Below are 12,395 nucleotides of genomic sequence, written 5' to 3'. Positions count from 1 at the left end.
AAAACAGGCTGCCTGGGCTTTAATCCTGGCTGTGCCCTTCGCTAGCCCTCTGACCTTGGTCAAGTTACCTAACCTGCCCTCTGTAGAAAGGAAGTTATAATAGGGTTTTGTCATCTCCTATCTCCTATGACTGTTGTGAGAATGAAGTAATTTAATATTTCTGAAGCCTCTAATATTTCTGAAGCAGTGTCTGGCATGTAGGAAACTCTATGTGAGCAGTTGTTAAATATATAAGTGTTTGAATCTCCTGAGTGTTTCAATTGTTCAGCAAATTTATAATCCACTTACGTTTACTTTCACCATCTTCTGCAATGAATATTATGAGAAACTCCACATGCTTTGCAGAAATCTATTTACATGGTGTCTGGCGTTTTTGATCAACATAGCAGTCACTTAATAAAGGCAGTGAAGTTAGTTTGAAATCACTTTATGAACAGTAAAATATTTGTTATTAATATTATTATAATAATGTTACAGCTGTTTTAGAATTTATATACTAGATTTTCTGGTTTTCACTGGAAAACCCCACATGCAAAAAATTATATTATTATGTAATTATTATTAACTAATGTCCAATTTTCACAAAACATGTTTAAAAATTTTCTCTAGACATTTGTCAGGGAGTTGTCTATATTTTACAGGTTCTCATCTTTCCTCCCCTTCTGTTATTCTGTTTTTTTTGAGACAGAGTCTTACTCTGTTACCCAGGATGGAGTGCAGTGGTGTGAACATGGCTCACTGTGGCCTCCAGCTCCCTGACTCAAGCAATCCTCTTGCCTCAGCCTCCTAAGGAATAGCTGGGACTACAGCCACACACCACCCCGCCTGGCTAATTTTTAAATTTTTTTGTAGAGATGAGGTCTCACTGTGTTGCCTAGGCTGGTCTTGAACTCCTGAGCTCAAGTGATCCTCCCACCTCGGCTTTCCAAAGTGTTGGGATTACAGGTGTGAACAACTCGCCTGGCCTGTTATTCTTTTTCTCCATGATGTTTTAACTGATTGGGATATTTGGACAATTTATTTCTTTAAAACTAGCTCAAAATTACCATACTTATGCATAATTGAATACATAATTACAATACGTTGTAAGAAACAGATAAGTATAAAAAGAAAAGCAAATTAAAAACAAACACCCAAATTTCTACTGTCCAGAGTAAACTACTATTAATATTGTTTTTTTTTCTTCCCCCTCTTCCCTCTCTTCCCTCTCCCTCCCTCCCTCCCTTCCTTCCTTCTCTTCCTTCTGTTTCTTTATGGAAGAATGCTATTCATAGCATTTTATAGCTTGTTTTCACTTAACTAACTATTACCGTATTTCTACAATATCTATTCTACAACAATATTCTATAACACTCTGCCAGTATTCTACAACATCATTTTGATGGCTGTGTACAGCTCTGTTGTATGGATATAACATAATTTAATTAGCAATCCTCTATTTTGGAGCACTAGTTTTCAGTTTTTTATTATTATTACAAATGTAGCATTTTGAACACTTTTATAGGTAAAATTTTGTGCACAACCATGATTATTTCATTGGAATATATTATTTGTTGAGTCTAAAGCATAGAGCACTTTTAACCTTTTAATAAATTTGACAAACTTCAGCCCCCACAGAAATATTGTTTTGTGTGTACTCTTAGTCTTGTCTATTCTGCATTAATAATAATAAAAAAAATCCCCTGCCTTTGTTCTGGAGCATATGCATTAGTGAACTCAATGAGTGTTAGAAATCTATGTCTAATTAAAAAAATGTAGCTGGGCCCACAGGCATTACTTTGTTATAGAAAGGCTTTAATATTTTTATTATCTTAGTTAACAAAACCATTTGTGAGCCATGAGTTCTATCTGTGAAATGGATCATTAGATGGAGATTGGCTTATCATTGAGTTCTAAAGCCCTAGAAATCTTTTTGTCTCTAAAGAGGCAACAAATAGGCTAATACTCTACTGAATACCTAGGAGACTCAGTGAGCAGTTGTGATATGATGGTATCTACCACTGATTCCTGATGTAAAATTGTTCAAGGGAAGGGAACTAACTCTTGTTAGAAGCCAGGCACTATACCCATGGGGAGAATGTTCACTGGGTGTCTGAAGCCTGGCAGCAGGTGGAACTGCAGCCAGATGGTGGCCCAGCCAGGAGAGTGAGCCAAGGCCTATGCAGTGCATGGAGAAGAACCCTAGCCCCTGCTGCACAGATTTGTGCCCATTGGCCTGGATGGAGTGGTGGGTGCAGCAGTTCCTGGCTAGAATCATCAAATGGTCATAGCAGCTGCCTGAGAAGAAACACTACCATGGTGAACCCTTCACCAAAAGAGAACCATGGTGCCCCATCCACCTGCTGCAGCCTGGCTGAGCACTGGCCATACCTGAAGTGAGAGCATTTGGACTTTTGTACCTGCTGTTCCCTTGGGCCCAATCGCCAGAGGTCAAAGGCTGAACCTGTATGACCTCAATTCTGCTTACTGTACCCAGGGACCCACCCTTAGGACTGGCAGGAAGGAGCTCCAGGCTAAAAGAGAAAAAAAAGAGAGAAACCAGGCACTGTACATACATTTACATCATGAAATCCAAACTACAGGTTTACTGAGGTTATGTATTAGCCTTTTGATTTTCAGAAAGAGAAATTGAAGCTAAGAGATTATTCCATTTGTCCGAAGTCACGTAAGGTCTAAGGTGGAGTTGAGATTAAAATATAGGTCTACCTGACTCCAAACGTGTATGCCACCCAAGCTCATTCCTGCCCTTATCGTAGTGCACTATCTGATTGAACCATTAGCTCAAGAGTATTCCTTGAACACAAAGATTAAATAGGAAATGGATACGGTATTTAATAATACATGTCTACCTCTCCTGAGCTCTTAAGGCACTCAAGGTTGGAACACAGCTGTTTTGTGGCCCCTTCCTATGTTCCTAATTTAATGATGGTCAGTAAGACTCAGGAATCTGACTGCGCCAGTACTTCTTTCTTATATAGTCTCCAAATTTCTAATAACATGAATCGGCACCTACTAACCATAAATTTATAGTCCTAGAAACATTGACCTGAACAGATCACCTAATCATATCACTTCTAATTTTTAAAATGCATACCACTCTAATGGGGGAAAAATAGATATTGCCAGAATTCATTGCAAGACAAATTCTTGGATGGGACAGTAATGAGGCAGTGTCTGGTTTTCATTAAAGGTAATAAATAAATAATTCATAACCCAAACAAAAGTAGTATAGGCTTTGTCATAAACATTATTACTATCCAATGCACTAATTGCCAGTGGAATATGCTTTGAGGAACGTGAAATGAGACCTTTCTTCCTACTCTATTTTAGTTTAGTTATCACTTGACTCCTTGAGAGCTTCAAATCTAATCTATTTTAAAATGGCTAGAGAAAAAAGTACATTACTCAAATGTGAAAAGTGTTGCAAGAGAAATTCATCCTGAGTTCAATCAGGAAGGGATCACTGTTTTGCTTGTTTCGTTTATGGATAATATAGTTTTATCTCCATAGAAGTTTAAATTTCATGCTCAGGATTAAAGATAGTAAAGTGCCAGCCAAACTGGTATTTTTCGAAAAGTTACATAAGATTTCACATTCAAACCTTAAACACATTATTCCTTTCTTCATTGTATTACTTAATCTGTTTTTCCTTCCTATGGAAGCTAGCTTTTGTTTTGAAATATGACATAGTAATGGACTATTGCAAAGGAAAACAAGAATAAAGAAATATGATTTTTTGGTGTTGTTTGTATGCATAAGTATAAAGTACTTATTATTGTTAAACCAAACTTTTTGTTTTACCTGTTTGGAAAAATAAATTTCTCTGTGCCACATGGCATTCCCTGCTAGCATTTTATGGGGCCACATAGGAATGAATGGTCAATTATTTTTTGGAAGGTGGTTTGTTGTAGAGGATAAGAATTTCATGCAAACAACGTATATACAGGGTAGCATAAAATGGAATTTAATGTATAAGCAAGGATCTGACAGTGTAAAAAAATCTTGGATGCAGAACCAGGAGGTCTGTGTAAACAAGAGGTGGTTGTGGGGACCGCGCTCTGAAAGGAGTTCCATCATTCTGTGACAGGAAGCAGACTTGGGAGAGGAAGAAGGAGGGATTTCACAGCTTCAGAGTGGGGACCATGGAAGTTCAACACAAAGGATGGCTCTGGATAAGTCTGTGTGATGCCCTGTCCTGGGAAAAAACCGCTGCATAGGGAGAAGCGAGTATGTGAATGAGCCTCAGGATGTGACTTTGGGAACCCCGTTAATTTTGGTGGGGAGTACACTTGGTTGAGTGCAGCCTAATTTCCATCTGGGCTCATCCTTGCTTGTCCCTTTAAGCACTATGAGGCCCAGCCAAGGATCTGTACTCTGATGGTGGAAGTGACTGGAACCAGAGACTCAGATGAGGCCACCTGGGAAACAAATGTAAGTAGAGAAATAGAAGAGAATCCAAGACTGTTCCAAAGTTCAGAGGTAGGTAGTAAAGGAGGAGTTGAAGAGGAAAAGACCAGTGAGGTAAGAGGAAAATTAGGACAGTGGGGCGACACTCTTCTGGGGACAGAAAAGTGTTTCAGAAAGTTAAGGAGTGGTCAGTAACACTAAATGTTGCTAAGAAGTTCAGCATGACGAAGGCACAGGATGTGTCCATTGAATTTGGTAGCATGGAGGTCATTGGCGAACTCAACAAGAACATGGAAGCTTGATTGGAGTGGTTGAGATGAGACTGGGAGGTATGAAAGTGGAGACAGGAGATAGAGTTATTCTTTTGAGGTGTTTGCTATAAAGAGAAGGAAAGAAATGGGGTAATAACTAGATAGCATATTGGGTCAAGGGAGGGTGATTTTTCTAAATAGAGAAACTAGATCTGATGCAACTGATTCAGAAGCATGGGAGAAATACAGTGATATAGGACAGAGAGGATATAATTGCAAAGTAGTGGGAGAACATGGATTCAGAGATCTAAGTAGAGTAGGTGGGCTTTTTTGGAAGAAAGGACACATCTACCTTAGTAACTGCAGGAAAGAAGGTAGAAAGCAGACGCACAGAAGAAAGGAGATATATAGATTTGGTGATGAGAAGATAAGGTAACTCCATTTAAATTGCTTCTAATTTCTCAGGAAAATAGGAGGTAAGTTCAACAGCTGGGATAAGACAGAGATGTCTGAGGAAGAGAAAGAATAAAATAGCTGTCTATGAGAGCTGGAAAACAAGCACGCTGGGGAAGTGTCAGGTATCCATTTATGACTCTGAGTCATCAATTTATGGTGGAACTATTTAGTGGCATTGAGTGGTTTTCTTTAGCAAAATTCAGTTACAAGAATTTGGCCAGAGTTAAATTTAATCAGGTTTGAAGGTTTTCTGGGGAAGTCAGAAGGAGGGAAGGGGCAGAAAGTAATTAAAGGAGTTTGCATGCAAGCAGGTGTCTGGGCACAGATGGCAGTGAGGACATGAAGGTAATGGACTGGAAAAAAATGTCACCAGTGAGTGGAGAAGTGGTCAGGAGGTTGATATATACCATCCACAAGGAGGAAGATGTGAGTGAATTGTGGTCTAATGATATGAGCTGGATATTTTAAAGAAGGAGAGGCAAAAGAAAGCTTTGAAAATGGTACTAGGAGCTAAGAAGACATCAACCAGGCTCTAGGTTCATGGGTTATAAAGAAAAAAGCAACCCTTGCTTGTGGTTATAGGAAGGAAAAGGTTTCAGTTATGAAAAGAAGATGAGCACGAACTGGGAGTCCCCAGTAGCCCAGTAAAGGAGAGGATAGAGAAGGTGGGGGGAATGAATGGAGGAGTATGGGATCCAGACCGGAGGGAGACGGGTGGATGAATGATAGGGTCTTAGACTTCTGAGAGTGGTTGAGTTAAAAGGGAATAAAGCATGAGAAATTCATTTTGATGGCCTCTTCATGGAAGGCCCAGAAGTTCAGGTCTCTGTCCCATACTATAACTAGAAGGAGTGGAGAAGCTACAGATGAAAGGTGTTGTATGAGCTTCCTTGGGGTTTCTGGCCTCAGCTAGAGGTCCACCAGCTAGAGGTTCTTATTATGACTGACTAGCTGCATGCCCTTGGGCCAATTCTTGTCTGCTTTCCTCATGTATAAAATGAGTCATTTTCAGTGCTCATGTGCTATTCTCATTCTCGGAAATGGTTCTTACTTCCTTGTCAGCCTGTTGAAATCCTAGACATTCTAAGAATTATCTCAGAAGCTGTCATTAGGCTATTCTCAATGTAATCACCCAATCAACCAGAAGTGACATTTCACTTCTCAGAATCACTGTTACATTGTCTGAACCACCCTCATGACAGTTATCAACATCTTCTAACTAATAGAGTTATTTGTGTTTATCTCTCATATATGTTGAAAACACCATGAGAATAGGAGAGGTGACACATTCTTTTTGCTCATAGCAGGTGCTTGATAAGTGTCTGTCAAATGAACCAGTAAAGCATACTTCTGGATGACAAAGTAGTCATGAAGTAATGGAGACTTATTAGAAAAAAAAAGTGAAAACAATCTTGTATTTCAAATTTGCATGAGACATTTAGGTCAGTGGAAAATGTGATGTCATCAGGTCTAAGAGTTGCTTGTGTGGCTGTTGCCGCAAACTTGTGTCAGTTACAGATAGAATAAATCTATTAGCAGAGAATTAATTGCTGTATGCAGATAGCTTCATGGAGTTGAAATAATTCTGCCATGTTAAGTGGAAAATAGCAGAGGAAGAAAGGAAGAGGTGAAAATTAATGTATTTGAAAGAATGTTGAAAATACAAGAACAAGTGGAAGGAAATAATATAATTCTTAGGCTTTAAAAAAAAAAACATAAACGTAAATGTAGAGGCCAGGCGCAGTGGCTCACACCTGTAATCCCAGCACTTTGGGAGGCTGAGGCAGGCGGATCACCAGGTCAAGAGACTGAGACCATCCTGGCCAACATGGTGAAACCCCGTCTCTACTAAAAATACAAAAATTAGCTGGTCATGGTGGTGTGCACCTGTAGTCCCAGCTACTCAGGAGGCTGACGCAGGAGAATCGCTTGAACCTGGGAGATGGAGGTTGCAGTGAGCTGAGATGGCGCCACTGCATTCCAGCCTGGCTACAGAGTGAGACTCCACCTCAAAAAAAAAAAAAAAAAAAAAAAAGTAAATGTAGAATTTGTTCTAATACTCAAGGGATGAAAAATTTCTCCAAGCTAATGATTGTCTAAAGCACATATTTCTACTGGGACATGTTTTAATTATCGGGCTGTGGAAATCATATGACATGGGTTGGAATGTGAGTTGTTCTGTCTGTTAAGTGAAGAATTTTTAGTGGCTGCATTTTTTTGAATGAAACATTGAGTCACATGATCTGACAAGAAAGAATGTACTTATGGGGTCAATGGGACAGAATACTGGACATTGGAAAATTTCCAATAGGAATAGGAAAACTCCAGTTTATGTTATATAACACCACCATCACTATTACCACTACCACCGCCATCACCTACAAAAATAGGAGCAAAAGCCTTCTGAGCACTGTGTCAGTGTCTGTTCTGCATATTTTATGTCTTGCATTAGTCAAGGTTCAACCAGAGACACAAGACCAGCAGGACATATATAAAGACATTTATTGAGAGGAATTGGCTTATGTGATTGTGGGGGCTCTGTAGGCGAGGCTGTTAGGAAGGGCAGGCTGGAACCCTGGGGCACGAGCTGAGGCTACCAGCCACAGACAGAATTTCTTCTTCCTCTGGGAAACTGCAATTTGGTTTTTAAGGCCTTTCACCGATTGAATCAGACCTACTCAGATTATTGAGGATAACCTCTCTTACTTATAGTCAGGTTTATGTACTTTAAGCACATCTACAAAATACTCTCGCAGGAGCACTGTGATTAATGTTTGGTTGAATAACTGGAGACTGTAGCCTTGCCAAATTGACACATAAAACATGTGTTATCTCATTGAATCCTCAAAGCAACCTCTGTGAAGTAATTCACAAGAATGATGCGTGTTGGAGCGGGGGTTTGAACCTAGGTGATCTGATATGGAACCCAGGGATTGTGCACGACGCTGGAATGCACCGTGGGCAAGAAGCCAAAGCCACACACAAGTTCTCCTCTGAAACATCTCCTGGAACAGGCCCTTTGTATTTCCTAGAGAGCAATAAGTCCCTTATAACTAGGATTGGTGGCTGTTCTCAGGCTGTCATGTGGAGGATATTATCTAGCATCCTAGTTATAGTAAAAAGAACTTAAAATCATAAGTCCCTCGAAAAATTGCTAAGTGTCCTTAGTTTCATTCAAAGGGTATAAAGAAAACATGCAGTTTGTCATCCCATTCACTCCTGTCACCCCCAAGACATTGTACTAAGACCATAAATAGAAAAATTGGTATTGAGACAAGCATTGGGCTTAAATTAACACTTAGGTGATGACTATAGAGGATTTATTTTAATCTGGCTGAATTCTTTTCAGCTATAATAAGAATAAGCAGACCATCTGGTGGAAAGAGTAGAATGAAATGGAATGCAGACAGAGTTGTGAAAGGAGACGGCCATCCAGTAAGGAGCACTGGGGGTGGGCGAGGGTGGGGGTGTTGCTGTGGCTGTCTCTGGAGTATGTGTGAGTCCTGGGGGTGCTGGTGGGAGGTTAAGATGGTCTGGTGTCAGGGTAGACCCTAGGAAAGTAACAAGTCGGTGAAAGTACTGTTGGTTCTCAGCCCACAGTCTTGATGAGTCTGGGATCTGTGATCTCTGGGCTTTGGTGACCACACCTTTCTCCAGAACCCCTGATAAAATTAAATTTTATCTCAATCAGTACTTTCTCCTTCAAGGCTTCAGCTAGATACTCTGATAAACAACAAAAGCAACACAAAGTCAAACTCTTTATTCCTGTGTTGGTGAGAACCTCTACTTCCCCTACTTTGTTTTTTGTTCATTTGTTCGTTTCTGAGATGAAGCCCCGCTCTGACGCCCAGGCTGGAATCCAGTGGCGTGATATTGGCTCACTGCAGCCTCTGCTTCCCAGTTCAAGAGATCCTCCCGCCTCAGCCTCCTGAGCAGCTGGGATTACAGGTGCCTGCCATCACGCCTGGCTAATTTTTGTATTTTTAGTAGAGACGGGGTTTCACCATGTTGGCCAGGCTGGTCTCGAACTCCTGACCTCAGGTGATCCACCCACCTCTGCCTCCCAAAGTGTTAGGATTATAGGCGTGAGCCACTGCACCGGCTGACTTCCCTTACTTTGACTTCAAGCTTCCTAGAACACTGCTCCCCACAAAAGGGAAGGAACTCTGGAGTAGGTTGAATAATAGTCCCCAAAGATATCAGATCCTAATCTCTGGGACCTGTCATTGTTACCACAAATGGAAGAAAGGTCTTTGCAGATGTGATTTAGTAAGAGATTTTTAAGATGGGGAGATTTTTCCAGATTAGGTGGGTGGGCCCCAAATCCAGTCACAAGTGTCCTTATAAGAGAGAGACAAAAGAAGATTTGACACAAACAGAAGAGAAGTCAGTGTGAACATGGAGGCAGATATTGGCTTGCAGCCACAAACCAAGGAAAGCTGGCAGCTATCAGATGCTAGAAGAGGCAGGAACAGATTCTCCCCTAGAGCCTCTGGGATGCCATAAAGGAGATTTGGGTCTAGTGATACTGATTTTGGACTTCTGGTTTCAAGAGAATAAATTACCATTGTTTTCAAGCCACCAAATTATTATTATTTGTAATACTTTGTTACAACAGCCAGAGGAAATTAATATAGCTTCCTAACTTTTTCCTCAAATGACTCCTAATATCTTGAAATTTCCATGAAGACCTTCCTGAAAAAGTAAAGGACCCCTAATAACAGTCCTTCACCTCATTCAGTGCTCTATTTACTTGACCTTCAGCAGAAAACCCACATGTTTATTGGTTTGCTATATTATATTTGCTCTTGGTTTGTTGTTATAAACTAAAAAGTGGGTGGGAAGTGTTCATTACCTTTGTGAAATACCCAGCATAGTGCTTGATAGATGCTGTTTCAATGATTAAAAAAACATGTGGAAGACTTTAAAAGGGAAAGAACAAGTTCAAAATATCTCTCCTCTTTCCTTAAGCATGAACTTGGGATCAGAATGCCTTGTTTGACCACTTGCTGAAGTAAGTTAAGGTGGTAAATGGAGAGTAAGCAAGGTTATGTTTACAGTACAGAAAGAAGAGGGATAATGTGTTCAGAGTTTTCTGATTATTGATACAATATTTCTTGTAGATAAGTGCATTTTAGCATTTTATTGCAGTATTTAGGGTTTATTTATATCTTTTTACCTATTAAGTTTATCTTTTTTTTTTTTTTTGAGACAGAGTCTCACTCTGTCTCGCAGACTGGAGTGCAGTGGTGCGATCTTGGCTCTCTGCAGCCAATGCCTCCCAGATTCAAGCGATTCTCCCGCCTCAGCCTCCCAAGTAGCTGGGACTATAGGTGCATGCCACCATGCCTGGCTGATTTTTTGCATTTCTAGTAGAGACAGGGTTTCACTGTGTTGGCCAGGGTGGTGTGTTGGCCAGGGTGGTCTTGAACTCCTGACCTCAGGTGATCTGCCTGCCTTGGCCTCCCAAAGTGCTGGAATTACAGGGATGAGCCACTGAACCTGGCCTATTAAGTTTATCTTAAACTTTTGCACATGCCTTAGGATTCAGATCATTAAAACAGCTGATTTGCACACTAAAGATTTGATTAGAGTCTTAATTACCAGAGAAGGCAGGTACATTAGAATTTTAAATTTAGGATTAATTTCATCTATTTTTTAAAAAAAATGCTCTAACTAGTAACATTTGTGATAATTTTGCTTTTTCTACCCTGAAATTAAATAATTTAGAAGAGAAGTAAAAAGCCAAGGAATATATGTTCAGTGGGTAAGACAATCTTAAAAACTGGTTCATTTTAACCACATCATCAAGAATTTATAATATTAAAAAATAAATCATGTATTATTTTTATCAAATCTGGCTTTGATAAAGAGCTTGGCCACATGTGTTATTCTGTCCTGAACACTTGCTTGGCACAAATTCTAAGTCTTACAGCAGGGGTCCCCAAACCCCAGGCCGCAGGCAGATACTGGTTTGTGGCCTGTTAGGAACCAGGCTGCACAGTAGGAGGTGAGCAGCCGGCAAGCAGGCATTACCGCCTGAGCTCTGCCTCCTGTCATATCAGCTGTGGCATTAGATTGTCATAGGCGCGTGACCCCTATTGTAAGGGATCTCGGTTGTGCATGTGAGGGATCTAGGTTGCGAGCTCCTTATGAAAATCTAATGCTTGGTTGGAACAGTTTCATCCCAAAACCATTCCCCAGTTACCCCCATCTGTGAAAAAATTGTCTTCCACAAAACTGGTCCCTGGTGCCAAAAAGGTTGGGGAACCTCTTTCCTAAAGGAAGAGAAACACTGGTTTATTGTGCATTTAGAGTGGCTTTACCATGTTCACAAAAAGTCTTATTGAAAAGAATGTTAACTGCAACACTGTAATAGCAAAAGCTAGGAAATAGATCAAAGTATTCATTAACAGGGAACTGATGAAAGACATAAATCCATACAGTGGAACATTTCATATTCATTAAAAATGCAGTATCTATACTGATATGGGAATGATGCTTATGACATAGTTTAGAGGAGAAATGAAAGATGGAAAAAAGTATACACAGAACACAACCACTTGTGTTTTTAATTTTTAAAATTTACTTTTCTTTTTAAAATAACTTTATACTTATAAAAAGTTACATAACTAGGAAATTAACATTGATGAAATCACAAGAACTAATCCACAGACCTTTTTAGATTTTTTTTCAAAATTTTTTTCAATTGCACCACTAATGCCCTTCAGTGTACTTTAATCAGGATAGCTCCTCCAGTTCATCATCTTTCTTCTCCTTTCATGATCTTGACACGTTTGAAGACTATGCATCAGCTATTTTGTAAAATGGGACTGTCTAAGGTTTCCTCATGATTAGATACAGGTTTTGATTTTTTTTTTTGGCAAGAATACCACAGAAGTGATGTTAGCTCTTCACAGTGCACATCAGGAGGCACATGATGTTGATGTGCCTTGTTGCTGGAGAGTTAACTTGATCACTTGGTTAAGGTGGTATCTGCCAGCTTTCTCTACTGTCAAGTTATTTTATTTTTCTTTTGTAATTAGCCAGCTTGGGCTGCCATATCAAAATACCATAAATTAGGTGGCTTAAACAACAAAAATCTGTTTTCTGGAGGCTGGAAGTCCAATACCAAGATCCAGCAGGGTCCAGCAGGATATCCAGAAGGGTTTGATTTCTGGTGAGGGCTCTCTTCCTGGCTTGCAGATAGCAGCCTTCTTGCTCTGTCCTCACATGGTGGAGAGAGAAGGAAAGCAAGCTCTCTGCTGTCTCTTCTTATCA

General features: G+C 40.0%; 1 non-coding gene across 1 annotated transcript; it reads left to right on the top strand.

The window, feature by feature from the left end:
• Nucleotides 1-466: 466 nt before the first annotated feature.
• Nucleotides 467-528, top strand: LOC112438406 (U7 small nuclear RNA). The gene has a single exon (XR_003026831.1). It is a non-coding gene; the product is annotated as a U7 small nuclear RNA (small nuclear RNA).
• The last annotated feature ends 11,867 nt before the right edge of the window (nucleotides 529-12,395 follow it).

The sequence above is a fragment of the Pan paniscus genome, chromosome 1, assembly GCF_029289425.2.
Source record: "Pan paniscus chromosome 1, NHGRI_mPanPan1-v2.0_pri, whole genome shotgun sequence".
In the NCBI taxonomy this organism is placed as follows: domain Eukaryota; kingdom Metazoa; phylum Chordata; class Mammalia; order Primates; family Hominidae; genus Pan; species Pan paniscus.
The sequence above is the reverse complement of the archived record's forward strand: the minus strand, read 5'-3'. Positions and strand labels throughout refer to the sequence as shown.